Source organism: Myotis brandtii, unplaced genomic scaffold, assembly GCF_000412655.1.
Source record: "Myotis brandtii unplaced genomic scaffold, ASM41265v1 scaffold268, whole genome shotgun sequence".
NCBI classification, from domain to species: Eukaryota; Metazoa; Chordata; class Mammalia; order Chiroptera; family Vespertilionidae; genus Myotis; species Myotis brandtii.
Window position 1 is genome coordinate 2,755,532 of NW_005360187.1, and position 9,441 is coordinate 2,764,972.

Sequence of the window (9,441 nt, forward strand, 5' to 3'; positions counted from 1 at the left end):
CTCTACCTCATTCTTTAAACTTACTGCATCTAGTCATGCTGAACTAATTGCTGTTTTTCAAACAAGTCATGCTCTCTTGTTTCTGGCCTTGTGTACAAGCTGTTCCTTCAGCCTGAAATGACGCCCCTTTCTCTACCTTACATCCACCTGCACTCTCCTACTCATCTTGAAGACTTAGTTCATGTCCCTTTTTTTCTGAAGATTTTTTTTCTGACCAATTTAGGCAATAGTTTCATATAGACATTTATTCTATATAATTTATAGTATAGTGTTTTACTTATTGCTGCATAATAAATTATTCTAAAATGTAGTGGCTTACAACAAAAATAAACATTAACTTCTCATAGTTTTTATGTGTCAGGAATATGGAACCACTTGTCTGGGAAGTTCTGGCGAGGGGTTTCTCATGAGGTACAGTCAAATGTCCGCTGGGGCTGCAGTCATCTGAAGGCTTGAATGGGGTTGGAAGACCCACTTCCGATGGCTCACTCACATGATTGGCAAACTGGTGCTGGATGGGCCTTTCCACAGAGCTACTTAAGAGTCTTCAAGAGATGACTGACCTCCCCAAAACAAGCAATCCAAGAGATCGAAGCGGAAGTTACTAATCCTTTACTACTGTTGGAAGTCACCTCCTCTAACCTCCACCATACTCTGTTGTTCACATAGATTAGCCATGATTCATTTCAGGAGAAGACTAAATAAGGACATGAGTACAAAATGTGAGGGTCATTGGAAGCCATCCTGAGATTGACGGTGACATGCAGAGTAACAAAAATATATCATATCTTACTAGCTTACTTTTAATGTTGACATAAGTCCTCCCAGCCCATTTCCTGATCTTCTTCTTTGCATTTCCGATGTAGCTCTTACGTTCTCAGGAACAGTTTCTCCTGTTCTGTCCCAATTGTCTGGATCTGCTACAGCCCTGCTGTTTCTCCCTATGAGGATATAGCTTCACTGGTCACCACTGTCTTGCACAGATGACTGTCACCATTGCTTCTACCACTGACTTTGAGAAATGTGTGATACTTCTTCAAGAATGTGAATGTGTGATATTTCTCCAAGCTCAAGAGCACAACTGAGTCCACACTGTGATTGTTAGCAAGTTGTTTCAGATGGCCTGGGAAATACCAGAAAATAAATGTAATGGATAGGGTAAGTTACACTGTTACTAGCAGTGCCTACTCTGAGAGATCTACAATCTAAACTTACCCTCAGAATGGCTCAAAAAAGGTCCTCTGGAAACTCTACTACAATCAGATGATGTTCTCTTGTCCTATGTCCTACAAAAGACAAAGTGCAACACAATCTATCATCAGTGCAGTTCATAAGGTCTGGGATTTCAGTTTTTAAATAACACCACAGGTGGAACTCAACAATCCATACCATGGCATGCTGGGCCAACCACTCTCCATGTCCAGTTCACAGCCTCTCTTCCAGCACTGGTGGAAGAAAATAAGCCTGTGCACTCTCCCAGCATTCCTTTCCATCCAGTTCCATGACCCTCACAAACAACTGCTGAAAGAATAGTATTAATATCTAGTAATGCATAAGCCTAGGACAGTCTAAATCCACACTTAGGGAAAAACATTTCCATATAGAAATCATAGGGGCAGAAAACTACCGAAGGACATCTTATTAACAGCTTGAAGCATCTACACTTGCTTTAACTTAATTATTTCAAGTCTTTCCCAAGAACTACACATGAGTGATTGTTTTATATTTACATAGTCCAAGAGACCACTTCAAGGTGTTTCCCAGGACTAAGGAAGAGTTAATACCAAAGGGAAATTGGATTCTTTGCTTTTAGGTGATAGAGTTTCCAGCTGCTTGACTCAAGGTTAAAAAATAAAATCGGGGCTTCAGCCAGCCTGATTATATCACCTGCTGTAATTACTTCTTGGAAAGCATGTCTTCTCTTCATTAGAGAGCCTGGAGGTCAGACAGTAAAAATGGAAACTGAAGGAGATATTAAAGGAGTAAATGATTCTTAGAGATAGAAAATGTAATGTCAAGCGCATGTTATGTGGAAGCAGTGGGCTGCAGTAAAATGACAAGAGATTTTTTGAGTCAGGCAAATGTAGGTCCACTATGTAGTGGGTGCTTTTCCTGTGGTGAGTGAGGTAACTCAGACTTAACTTCTCTGAGCCTTGCTTTTTTCACCTGTAAAATGATGGTAACAAACTCTACCTCACAGGGTTGAGGGTTAAATGAGAAAATACATAATCAACCTCTAGCAAGCAGGTAGGCAGGTTGTGCTCCAGGTACAGCACTGGGTACTGGGAACAGATTGGTGAACAGATAAAAATGAGTCACTGTTTCACTGAGATTCCAGTCCAGAGGGAAGGCAGGCATTAAACAAAGAACTACCTAATTACAGTGGTAATGAATGCGATAAAGAAGCAGCCTAGGGTATCACAAAAGGAGACCTGACCTAATTTAAGGTGGTAGGAAATGTGGCCTTGAGGTAGTGACACCAAAGGTGGGGAGCCTGGATTAGGGGAGAGCATGTCAGGTTTCAGTTGCAACATTCTAGGCTCCTGGACGGTGCTCAATAAATGGAACCTGCTATTTATTATTATTATTTATTCAATAAATATTGAGTATCTACCATGTGTACTATTACTAGGCATACTGAGGATACAATAAATATGTGAACTTGAGCAAACAGCTTAACTTTTTGAGCTTCAGTATGTTCATATGTAAAATAGGAATATTAATAGTACCTACCTCTTCACTACTTTTTTGAGGATTCAATGAGATGATGTATGTAAAGTTTTTAACAATGTTTCACATAGGGAGAAGATAATATGTGCTAGTAATATTATTGTTGTTCCTTAGTCAGGACTGACAATATAATTTTTAGGGCCCAGTGCAAAGTTAAAATGAAGGGCCTCTTGTTAAAAAACTATTAAGTGTAGGGCCCTGTGTGATTGCCAACACTCATGAAGATAGCCCTATCACTAATTATGTCATATGCATGTATTTATATAGCTTACCAATCCAAAAAGATTGAATTTTTCTGGGAGGCAAATTCCAAAACTCAATCTATTGAATTTAGTTTGTAAAAATAAAATATAAACATATTCAATATACCAATAGGTGATTGGTGCTTATCAACATTTTATTATGAAAAAATTTTAAATAACAAAATTATAAGAATTTTATAGTGAACACAGGTATATATACCATTTAGATTCTATAATTAATATTTTTAAATTGTTGACAGTATTATAGATGTGTCCCATTTTCCCCCTCTTTGTCCCTCCCCACCCAGCCCCTGTCCCACCCAGGCCTACACTATTGTCTGTGTCCATGGGCTATGCATATATGTATATGTTATTTGTTAATCTCTTTGTGTCTCCCCACTTCTCTCACCTCTAAAATCTGTCAGCCTGTTCCATGCATCCATGCCTCTGGACCCATTTGTTATATTATCTTTATTATATATCTATCCACTTATCCAGTCCTCAAATCATCCATTAATCTATCTTGTTTTTGGTGCATTTCAGAGTAAATTTCAGACATCAATATCACTACCTAAGGTCCAATTTGTTTGTTTTTTCTTTAGATGTAAAATTGACATAGAATAATGCACAAATCTTAAGAGCAAATTTGCTGAGTTTTGACAAATATATGTCTCTGTAACCCAAACTTTTAAAGCATTACCATCACCCTAAAATGTTCCTTCATACTTCCTCACAATCAATCTCCGTCACAACCTCCCCCAAAGACAACAACTATTCTGATTTCTTTTTTCTTTTTGTACTTAAATTTTTCAAAAGGAGCCTTTATAAGTGCTTAGCTTCAGTGTTTTCTTACATGGGTATATAGACTATCCCACAGACTCTAAATGAGGAAAGGTAAGTCTAGGATACTCTGGTGCAATCAACAAATACTTATTGAGTCAAAGAGTGAAACTAGGAAAATCATTTTATTGTTTTTTAAAAATAATTTCAATGTTTACTCCAGAAAAATGTAAATAATATGAAAAAATACAAGAGGAAATTAAAAATCATCCATCATGGAGAAATAAACATTTTAAATTTTTGATGAAATTTCTCCCAGATGTCTATTTATATATACATATAGTGACCTATGTATAAAATTTGATAAAAATAGCAAACACATGTATAATCTGTTTCTATCACTTAACAATATGAAATAGATGTTTTCCTCATGAATAAGTATAGAGTGGAATCATCATTTTAATGGCCACACTAGATGGGCATACCATTCTTTAATGAACCAGTTACCTACCCATGAACATTTAAGATTGTTTGCAAATTTTCAATATTATCTGCAATACTGAGATGAACTTCTTTGTACATACATCTTTCTCTGAAATGTATAATTACTTCCTTAGGATAAATTGTTAGGGTTAAGTTTACTGGGTTACAACCTCAGTACATTTTACATGCTGCTTTATGACACCAACATGCCCTCCAAAAAGGAGGCACCAATTTATATCCTTAAGTTTAAAATTTTTAAGAATAGAAAATAAATGTTTGCTTCATCTTTTTTTTTTCCTTTAAGATAAAAAAGGGAGAAACACACCAAGGGCTAATATGCCTAGATTTAAACCAGCAAGCATGAATGTATATAGATGTGCCCCTAAAAGCAAATCAATCCAGTTGAACTGCATTCCATAAACAATTATTAAGCACCTACTATATGCAAAAATAAGGCTAGCTGCTGAGAACAGAAAGATGAGAAGCTATAGACTCAATATTCAGAATATTCACTCTCTCATAGGACAATTTCCTTGGCTACAGTGGTTTATCTTTACCTAAGCCTACATAATGAGGATTTACTCTTAAAGGGGCACTGACTCCTACATTAAATTTGGTATTACTCAAAAGATATAAATGAAAAATCTTTCTCCCATCCTTATTCCCCAATCCATACCCCCCACCTATTTCCCTCTCCAGAGGTTATCACTGTTTCTGATTTCTTGTATATTTTCCAAGAAAATGCTCTGCATATACATAGACAGGCATGTGCTTGAGCATGTGAAAACATTAATTGCCCACTCATTGCTTATTCATTCAAGCTGTTTTAAAAATACAATAGTATTATACTTACAAATGATTCCCTTGGAGATTATTACATTATCCATTCATATAGAGTAGCTTCTTTATTTTTAACTTGGAGATTGTTCATAACCCACTCTTAGGGAGCTGCTTCATTCTTTTTTAAATCATCTACACAATTTTCCATTGCATGAATATGTTTAACCAGTACTCTATTGATTGACCCCTAGGTTGGTCCCACTGTTTTGCAAATACAATCCTGCAATGAATACCCTTTTAATTTAATTTTTAAATATATTTTTATTGATTTCAGAGAGGAAGGGAGAGGGAGAGAGAGATAGAAACTTCAATAATAGAGAATCATTGATCGGCTGCCTTCTGCTGGGGTTCGAGCCTGCAACCCAGGCATGTGCCCTTGACCGGAATCGAACCTGGGACCCTTCAGTCCACAGGCCGATGATCTATCCATTGAGCCAAACCAGCTAGGGCATGAATACCCTTTTAGATAGTAAAATCATTTTGAAATAAGAAGTGACATTGTGAAGGTAGTAATGGTTGGCTTCTAATCAAATTAGTAAGTACTTCATAGAGACATTTCCTGGGTTATAGATGAATATTAAAAGTACAAAGCATTCAATATTATATGCTGTGTCTGAAATATGTTCCTCCAAACGAAAGAAAACCATAAAAGCCAACAGGAAATTTCCACCCACTTAGACTCCTTAGGAGGAGTAAATAGATAGGCCTTATCCAGTGTTCTCCAGGTCCACAGTAGAGCTTTGTCACATTAATAGTGAAAAGTTTTTTGTATAGTCCATGCCTTGGCACTAAGAACTTCCCCTAGAGAGTTTGGATCTACCAATATAGACATACAAATATTCATTTGTCACACAAATAATTCATCAAAAGGCCTTTGGACATGCAAGCGGAGGAGCATGTTTCCTTTTGCCCTTCCCATTGACTTTTTTTTAAACTTCATTTTGAAATAATTACACTTAGAAAAAAGTTTCAAGAATAGTACAGAGAACTCCCACACACTCCTTATTCAAATTCACTAATTTTTTTAACATTTGTCGATCTCTCTCTCTCTCTCTCTTTCTCTCTCTGTTTTTCCCCCTGAATTATTTGAGAGTAGGTAGCATACGAATGCTCCTTTACTCCTTGATATTTCAGGTGTGTTTTCCCAAAACAAGGATATCCCATTGGTTGGGGGGAGGGAGGAGAGCCTGACCTGGCTGCTTCCAACTGACCTTTTAGAGAATCGTGGACTTTAAGAGTTAGAAGGAACCTAAAGGTGTCTAGTTCAATCTTTCTTTTACACACAGGGAAACCCAGAATTAGCAAATGAGTCAGCCACGGTCACATTGCCAGTATCCGGGAAAAGATCTTTTCTTCTGGCTCTTTACACTCTACAAGGCATTAGGGAACATCTGGTCCAAACTGTTCAATAAATTTTATGAATGAGGAAACTATGGTTCAGAGAAAGTTTATGATTTGTCTAAGGTTACATAGGAAGTTACCTGCCTGGATTCCATTGGCAGCTATATCTCTTTGCTAAGAGGCTTAAGGAGAAGACTAATTTTCCTAAATGCATACTCAGTGAATAAGCTAAGTGAATATCTAATATTTTTGTCTGCCCAGCAGCCCTTCCCCCTCCTTCTGGCAAGAGCTTTGAGAAACCATCTCTCTTATATTAGATACAGAGTTAGTGAGACTGTCCTTCAAAGGACCTTGCCCTTTTGGCCATGAAATGGGCATGTAACCCAACCTCGGTCAATGGTCTCTGGGGTATTGAATTTTGAGGAGAGGGTCTCAAGGATTGAAATCCTGATTCTTCTTAAAGGTGGTGCCTGAAGAGGCTGTTACTGGCTTTTTTACTCAGCCACTCTGCTTCCCATCCCACCTGAGACTTGCTTCTTTAGTATTTATTTTCATTCTCCCAGGTACCCCAATGTGCTTCCAACAATTTCCACAGCCTGAAATTGGCCAGGCCCAGATTCTGTTGCTTGCTAGACCAGGACCCTAAACAATGACAGCAGACTAGGAAAAAAATTGCAGAAACATTTGTCCAAACAAAACTGTGACTTGGGTTGCATAGAAAAAAGTTGGGCCTGAGTATACCCTTCCTCCAAGCTTAGTGTGGAAATGCTTTTCAGGCTCATCACTCTGCTGTTCAGTGCACTTTCACACTCTACTTTCACACTCCAAGAAGTGACTGTTCCTGGAAAAACAGAGCAACCTTTCTGTTAACTGTAGCTCTTAGAAATGTCTCCAGCATGGGGACACCACTTAGTCAGCGGTTATTTTAAATCCATTTTCTCCAAACTGCCCCATCTGGACTGTTAAGAGTGTTGAAACACAATCTGACTTGAGCACAAAGGCACAGGGTGGGCTCCCTGCCTGATTGACTCCAGGGCCTGTTGCCAGCAGGAAGTGAAGACACCGCTCATTGTCTTTCCTGACCTCCTGAGAAGGCTTTTGGAAGGAAGTCACACACATGCAAGAATGGCATTCAGACAGTGTAGTCTGAATCTGCATCCAGGAAAAAAATCTTCATAAAAGCATAATCATCTGCAGAGGTTCCCAAGCTCATGCTGAAAACAGCTTTTCCTCTTAAAAAAATTATTTTAGTATTATTTAAAATAATCTAACCATATATTATCTATATTATTTATAATTTAATATTTTAAAAATATGATTACACAGCAGTTTAGCTTCTCATTAGCCACTCATGAACCAGATCTTTGCATAGCCAAAAATTCGATTATTTAACAAATTTTTGTGCCTACTATGTGTCAGACTATATTAAGTTCTGGAGAAATAATAGGAAGAAAAATCAGGCAGGGTCCTTACTCTTACAATGCTTACAGGGCAGAGGGAAAACAAACATTAATGAAGATGTTATCCTCATACCCTGTTACAAATTATTACTAGTGCTATGAATAAGAATAGTAAATTACTTTCCTCAAAACAAATAGTTTCCATAATTCTAATGAATTTCTTAAAAGGACTATGGAGCAGTCCTTCCTCTATTCCATTAGCCTATAAATGGTCTGTAAATACACATATCTCCACAGGCCTGGTAATAAAGAAAACAACAAAAATTATAGATCTAGTGCCCCTTTCAGAATAAAACGTAGGGATTCTGCCTTTATTTTCTCATTGCATTAATTATGAATGTGTTCAAAGGCAAATAGAAAAGGAAAATCACTCAGACAAAATGTCCTAATGAATAAAAGACCACCATTTGAAAGGCAAATACAAATGGGGAGATGTATTTATTTTCTATCGTTGCTGTAATAAAATACCACAAATTTAGTGGTGTAAAACAACACAAATGTATTATCTTAAAGTTTTATAGTCAGAAGTTCGACAGTGTCTCACTAAGCTAAAATCAAGGTATTGGCAGAACTGAATTCCTTGCTGGAGATTCTAGGAGAATAATACTTTCCTTGCCTTTTTCCAAGGCTTCCTTCATTCCTTGGTTCTTTGCCCCCTCCTTCCATCTTTAAAGTCAGCAACATATTGAGTCCTCATATCACATTTCTCTGCCCTGACTTCTGCCTCCCTCTTCCACTTTTAAGAACTCCTGCAATTAAAAGTAGCTTCACCCAGATAATCCAGGATTATCTCCCCAGCTCAAATTCTGTATCTTTAATCATACCTGCAGAGTCTCCTTTGCTTAACATTCATAGGTGCTGGGGATTAGAACATGGGTATCTGTGATGTATCTTAGTCTGCCTACCACAGAAGACATGGAAATGTTCTTGTTAAGAGTGAAGAAAAGCAGAGATACTTCATTCTGTGGGGATAAAGCAATAGGTACAAGGTGGTAGCATTTTTCTCCATAGCACCAAACTGCTTACAGTGGTAATCTCCAGGCAGTGGAACTATGGGGTGATTTTTCTTTATGTTTTTCCATTTTCCACGTTTTATACATTAAAAATAAAATAATTAAAAAAGAAACATTGTGGCCTAGCCAGCGTGGCTCAGTGGTTGAGCGTCGACTTATGAACCAGTTGGAGGTGGGGAAGGGGAGGGGGGAAAATAGGGGGACATCTGTAATACTCTCAACAAAAAAGTTATAAAGTGCATAATTTTATATTATTCTCATTGTTTTCAAGCATAACTTCAGCATCTAACTAGAGGGGATGGATAAGTTACAAAATCAAGGCAAGTTTTTGCGCTGGTGGTGTGGTTAAGTGGTTAGAGTGTTGGCCCACAATCTGAAGGGTCTCAGGTTTGATTCCCGGTAAAGGGCACATATCTGGGTTGCAGGTTCAGTCTCTGGCCCTGGTTGGGGCAAGTGTGAGAGGCAGCAGATCCATGTGTCTCTCTCACATCAATGTTTCTCCCCGCCCCCCCCCCCACCCCTTTCTAGAAATCAATGGAAAAAATATCCTCG